This window comes from Penaeus monodon, chromosome 6, assembly GCF_015228065.2.
Source record: "Penaeus monodon isolate SGIC_2016 chromosome 6, NSTDA_Pmon_1, whole genome shotgun sequence".
Taxonomy (NCBI): Eukaryota; Metazoa; Arthropoda; class Malacostraca; order Decapoda; family Penaeidae; genus Penaeus; species Penaeus monodon.
Window position 1 is genome coordinate 41,496,526 of NC_051391.1, and position 7,500 is coordinate 41,504,025.

The following is a 7,500-nucleotide window of genomic DNA, read 5'->3' on the forward strand; positions in this document are numbered from 1 at the left end:
ATACTTAATTGTAGTTTTCATGTTGTGATGCTCTTGGAGTGAGTACGTGGTAGGGTTATCATTATTTGCCTGTGATAATGCAGTATTCTTGGATATTTGACAGTTATTATGTACGTATATTTTAACTTTATTGAAAATATTAAGATGACTCTCTCCCAGCCTCCTATTTCCTATGTCTCTTTTCCCCTCCTATCTATCTTCCCTCCTCCTGTCTATCTCTCCGTCTATCTCCTATGTCTCTTTTCCCCTCCTATCTATCTTCCCTCCTCCTGTCTATCTCTCCCACCCTCCTATCTTTCTCCTTTCGTACTGTCTTTCTCTCCTTTCCCACTCTCCTACCTATTCCCCCCCTCTACCTGCCCCCCCTTCCCCCACACAGAGAAAGAGATTTCCTGAAGAAGATCAATAAACAAGGGCGTTGCACTGATAAGACCAAGGGATCTTAGGGCGTGAAGGCAGGGTGTAAGAGTGGTGCCAGACGTGGCTTGCAATTGCATGAGGCACCATCGCCGACTAAGAGGATTTGAGGTTCGCCTGAATCCCGGCTTTTCTCGATGTCCGTGTCTGCTTCTCTCGTTCCCTGTCTCCGGTTCTGTCTGTCGTCGTCTGTTGTCTCGATCTCTCGTGTCCTCTTTTCCTCTCCTAGTTCTGCGCTGTCTCCATTGGTTTTATTTGTTTCTGTCTGCTTCAATTTACATTATTTTTTTATTATTTTTTATTACTGAATTAGTTTTGAAATTTGTTTACAATAGGATTAATAGCAAAATTAAACAGAAGATTATCACAGGAAGTTTATCTATAGTATAAAATTGTTTTCATTATTATTATTATTATCATAATTATTTAAATGTTTTAAATATAGAATATAATAATAAAATAATAATAATAGAAAATATAAGAATAATTATTAGTAATGTATAAAATGTAATATAATAATTAATTATATAATAGAAATCATAATTATTATAATTGTCATTATAAATATAATAGTAATAATAATAATAATAATAATAATAATAGTAATAATAATAATAATAATAAGAAAATCAGCACAAATGCACACACAGATCGCCGCATGCGAGTGCGTGGGCGCACCGTGTGCGCACGCATCGCCCACGCGCATTTCCCACTCTCATATTATTATTATTATTATTATTATTAGTAGTAGTAGGCCCCGTGGAAAGGAACTGGGGACCCTACCACGTACTCACTCCAAGAGCATCACAACATGAAAACTACAATTAAGTATCATGCTGTGACCACGACGGCTCAGACATGAACCTACCGTTAAAAGAAGAAAGAAGTGGTAGGCCGGGGCCGTGGTGGCCGAATGGTTAGAGCGTCGGACTCAAGACTGTCACGACGGCAATCTGAGTTCGAGGGTTCGAGTCACCGGCCGGCGCGTTGTTTCCCTTGGGCAAGGAACTTCATCTCGATTGCCTGCCTAGCCACTGGGTGGCCAAGCCAGCTCAAGTCAGTGCCGGGTAAATAGAGATGGTGACTCATAAAAACACCGGGCGGAAGGCAATGGCAAACCACCGCTCTAAATTGCTAAGAAAAAAAAATCATGGAAGCCCATGAACGTCAAGGCCGCGGTGGCCGAATGGTTAGAGCGTCGGACTCAAGACTGTCACGACGGCAATCTGAATTCGAGGGTTCGAGTCACCAACCACCGCGTTGTTTCCCTTGGGCAAGGAACTTCACCTCGATTGCCTGCATAGCCACTGGGTGGCCAAGTCAGCCCAAAGTCAAGTGCTGGTCCCAAGCCCGGATAAAATAGAGAGAATGATTACCTAAAAGGCAACACCGGCACTCTCCGTGGAAAGGAACTGGGGACCCTACCACGTACTCACTCCAAGAGCATCACAACATGAAAACTACAATTAAGCATCATGCTGTGACCACGGCGGCTCAGACATGAACCTACCGTTAAAAGAAGAAGAGTAGTATGCCTCGGTGGCCGAGTGGTTAGAGCATCGGACTCAAGACTGTCACGACAGCAATCTGAGTTCGAGGGTTCGAGTCACCGGCCGGCGCGTTGTTCCCATAGACAAGGAACTTCACCTCGGTTGCCTTCCTAGAAAACGAATATCGCCTTGAGAAGTCGAGCGCATGTGTCGTAGGGGAAGTCACCGCCGTGGCACAAACCGCGGTTGATTGGGAAGGGCATCCAATCAGGCGGGGTTGGCACTACCATATAACCTCTCAGCAATAAATTGAGAGAGGCCTATGTCCTGCAGTGAAATGAATGGCTGTATTTAATAATAATAATAATAATTTGTAATTGTTCTGCAAAAGTTATGTGGATATTTCTGTTGGTGTCCCATTACCTCAAGGCCCTCAGGCTGGTAACACCAGCGACCTAGGAAACACCAAAGCCTTATGCACAGACGGTCAAGCAAACATACAAACACACCGACACGTGCAGGCAATTGTACGCCCACACACACGTAAACACACTTAAGCAAACACATCCATTCACATGCACGCAAGTAGACATGACTAAGCTATCAATATAAGCAAGTCTCTCACTCTTAACAAGTATTTTTTTTCTTTATTAATTGCAACCATCAAATTGATTCGTCGCTCGTGATTAAAACTTTTACTGGAGAGAAATAATGTTTTGAGGAGAGGTCGGGTTAGTAATTTGTTTTTGCCTTTGTTTTGTATAGATTTTAAAAATTTCATTGATTTTTTTCTTTTATAGGTTGATTTGTCTTTCTTATTTTCTGCGTCTCCTTTTTTCCCTCTCTCTCTCTCCCACTTCCTCTCCTTCTTGTGCCCCTCTATCCTGGTTTCTTGTTACTTCCATTTTCTCCCTCCCTCCCTCCTTCTCCTCTTCCTCTCTCATACTAATCCTTCCTACTCCTCCCCCATACTCTCCCTCGCCCTCCTTCCACCAACATTCTCCCCCACATCACCACCATCACAAACTAATCCCACTCCATTTTTTCACTGTATGTTAAAAACATGATCCGCAAAATTTAAATGAACTCATCGGAAGAGGTTTGTCAAGAGGGCGACCCATTGGGGCTCGAGGCACGAGAGACGGCTGTCATGCTGCCGCTAAGGCCGGGAGAGTGTCGATCATCAGGGCAGTGTGTCACATTCGCACCCTCATTCACGAAAACATCACACCTACAAAACATGCATACATTTAAATGAACACACACACACACCTACACCCACCCACATACACACAAACACACACACACACACACATTTTTTTTTTTCAAGTGCCCTGTCCTACAAGGACGTTGGCGATCATGGATTTCCATGATTTTCTTGGCAATTCGATCTTAGAGCGGTGGTTTGTCGTTGCCTTCCGACCGGTGTTTTTATCACGCACACACACATATATACATGTAAATGTTCAGTCTGTGTATGGTCAAAGGCTATAGGAGTCCACCCTATACAAAACAACTGCTGCCTTGTGTTATCTATAAGATGGAAAAGTCTTCGGTAGTCAACCCAGAGGAAAAATCCGGAGCCGGAGTTCGTTGTCGCTCGCGACCTCGTTCTGGAAACTCCTGCGACACTGCTGGTGGCAAACCGTATCGGTCTATGCCATTCCTTTGGATCCATCAGCTTGCTCCTCGCATTTTTCGCCCAGGCATTGATTCTACCTATACAGGAGTGGGTACAAACAATAATGCCATAGTCGACATCGACTGAAGGTGGCCGTCCATACACACACAAACACACACACACACACACACACACCGATATATCATCATCAATAACGGTATGCTCATGTTTGAGCAGCCGTGGACCTCTCCACCATCCTTCGCCACTCAACTCGATCTTACGCTTTTCTTTCCACTTGTACCATCGACAACCCGCAAATATCTTTGATGTTGTCGCTCAGTCTTGTCTTCGGTTTGCCTCTTCTTCTGTTTCCTATCACCATCCCTGTCAGCAAGTCTTTCTCAGTACTTTTACTTCTCATCACATGACCAATAAACTTTAATTTCCTTTTGTTCAAGATGTCCAACAGCCGGTCTTTACAATTTATTTTTCTCAGCACTTCATCATTCGTCTTCTTCTCTGTCCAGCTAATACGCAGTACTCGTCTGTAACATCACATTTCAAAACTATTGATCTTTTTCTTGTCTATCTACTTCAGCACCCAACACTCAGAACCATATGATGCAATTGGGAAAACTAATGAGTTCAACAACCTCAGCCTTGTCCGCAAGGCAATGCTTCTGTCCTTCCAGATGTTATTGAGAGCAACTGTGGCATCCTTGGCAATGGCAATTCTTCTTTTTATCTCCGGTGAACCATCATATGTACTAGTTAAAACAGCTCCAAGATAAGTGAACTCTTTATATATATATATATATATATATATATATATATATATATATATATATATATATATATATATATATATATATATATATATATATATATTTGTCCTGGGTAAGACAATAAACTGCACCCTAGGGTTCCCTTGAACAAGGATAGCACCCTATTAGCTCCCTATACCAGGGTTGCGGTGAAACTGTCGGCAGCAGGGCAGTGGATATCTGGTGAAAACACCTTCAGTTCTACTGATTACTGGTTTCACCAAATAATATGTCTGGCGTATTACAGTGTAACTGTTTTAAAAGCGGCAGAGATAGTTCCTCCTAATTAGTTGGAGACTGCGAGTTGAGAAGGAGCCTGGGGGATTCCACTCAACTTTTATTTTCTCCTGACAAACCTCTACACCAATGATTAAATACAGAAACGATCATTCATACCACATCGCCCGTCGCGTGGGTTATCAAGGGGCGCGTTAGTCAGTGGGCAACCAGGCTGACAATGTTAAACATGCATCTGGAAGACAAAGAAGATAAAGAAAAAATGTCCAATTAAGAAACACATTAAAAATCGGAACGTGGAACGTAAGGAAAATGAAAGAGATGGGTAAATTACATACCGTCTGTAACGAAATGGATAGATACAACATTCAAATACTAGGAATAAGTGAGACCAATTGGAAAAGTAATGGAAGTTTCAAAACTAAAGAAAACAAGACAGTTCTTTTTTCTGGAAAAGAAGAAGGAAATTATAGTCACGGAGTTGCTATGATTCTCACGAAAAAAACTGCAAATGCACTAATTGGGTACAGCCCAATAAATGATCGCATTTTAAAAGTCAGAATACAAGCAAAACCTCATAATATATATATATATATATATATATATATATATATATATATATATATATAAATATATATATATATATATATATATATATATATATATATATATAAATATATATATATATAAATATATATATATATATATATATATATATATATATATATATATATATATATATATATATATATATCATCATCATCATTTAACGGTAGGTTCATGTCTGAGCCGCCGTGGTCACAGCATGATACTCAATTGTAGTTTTCACGTTGTGATGCTCTTGGAGTGAGTACGTGGTAGGGTCCCCAGTTCCTTTCCACGGAGAGTGCCGGTGTTACCTTTTTAGGTAATCATTCTCTCTTATTTTATCCGGGCTTGGGACCAGCACTGACTTGAGCTGGCTTGGCCACCCAGTGGCTAGGCAGGCAATCGAGGTGAAGTTCCTTGCCCAAGGGAAACAACGCGGCGGTCGGTGACTCGAACCCTCGAACTCAGATTGCCGTCGTGACAGTCTTGAGTCCGACGCTCTAACCATTCGGCCACCGCGGCCTTGACGATCATGGGCTTCCATGATTTTCTTGGCAATTTAGAGCGGTGGTTTGCCATTGCCTTCCGCCCGGTGTTTTTTTTTTTTTTTTTTTTTTTTTTTTTTTTTTTTTTTCGAGTCACCATCTCTATTTACCCGGCACTGACTTGGGCTGACTTGGTCCCCCAGTGGCTAGGCAGGCAATCGAGGTGAAGTTCCTTGCCTAAGGGAAACAACGCGGCGGTCGGTGACTCGAACCCTCGAACTCAGATTGCCGTCGTGACAGTCTTGAGTCCGACGCTCTAACCATTCGGCCACCGCGGCCCCATATATATATATATATATATATATAAATATATATATATATAGATATATATATATAAATATATATATATATATAAATATATATATATATAAATATATATATATATATATAAATCTATCTATCTATCTATCTATCTATCTATCTATCTATCTATCTATCTATCTATCTATCTAGCTATCTATATATAAATGTATCTGTATATATATTTTTATGACTGCCGCAGTGGTCTAATGGTTAGAGCACCGGACCCCGACCCTCATGGTCCCCGCCGCGGCAGTCGTAAAAAGGCCTGCGTTTAGACTGCTAGCTCGAGCCCGATCTCTCGGCGAGAAAACGACATATCGCCTTGAGAAGTCAAACGCAGGTTTCGTAGGGGAAGTCACCGCCGTGGCACAAGCGTTAGTGTGCCGAACCACGGTTGATTACGAAGGCATCCAATCGGGTAAGGGTGAAACTACCAAATAACCTCTCAATAGTGGATTGAGAAGGCCGCGGTGGCCGAATGGTTAGAGCGTCGGACTCAAGACTGCCACGACGGCAATCTGAGTTCGAGGGTTCGAGTCACCGGCCGGCGCGTTGTTCCCTTGGGCAAGGAACTTCACCTCGATTGCCTGCCTAGCCACTGGGTGGCCAAACCAGCCTAAAAGTCAGTGCTGGTCCCAAGCCCGGATAAAATAGAGAGAATGACCTTAAAAGGTAACATCTAAAAAGGTAACACCGGCACTCTCCGTGGAAAGGAACTGGGGACCCTACCACGTACTCACTCCAAGAGCATTACAACATGAAAAACTACAATTAAGTATCATGCTGTGACCACGGCGGCTCAGACATGAACCTACCGTTAAAAGAAGAAGAAGTGGATTGAGAGAGGCCTATGTCCTGCAGTGGAATGAATGGCAGTTAAAAAAAAACTATTTTAATCATTGGTGTATATATATATATATTTTTTTTTTATTATTATTTTTTTCAAGTGCCCTATCCCACAAGGACGTTGGCGATCATAGATTTCCATGATTTTCCTGGCAATTTAGAGCGGATGGAGGCCCTTCCTAACGCCAACCATCTCTATTTACCCGGGCATGTATTTTTTTTTTTATATTTTTTTTTTTTAACGGTAGGTTCATGTTTGAGCCGCCGTGGTCACAGCCGATCACCGAATCAGCCTGAGCATCCCCATGGCCCTGCTGATCAAGCCTCGCCTGCGAAGCACGAATTCGAATCTCGTGGGCGCTACCGGTCTCACAGGCTGCGGGCATTGGTTCCAGCGAAATGGGTTCGAAATGGGGCCTCTCGGCTTAGGGAGGGTGTTTGAAGATCGGAGAATCGGGAACAACTGCGGCTGAACGTAAAGCTGTCTAGACGCAGGAAGGACCAGTGAAGAGGGTAGCCTCGGGGGCTCTGAAACTGAATTGGTATGTGAGTTTCGTGAAGAAGGATCCGCTATGGTTCCCAAACTGATTATGTAATTGGTAGGTAGTACGAGGTTAACCTTCGGTGCT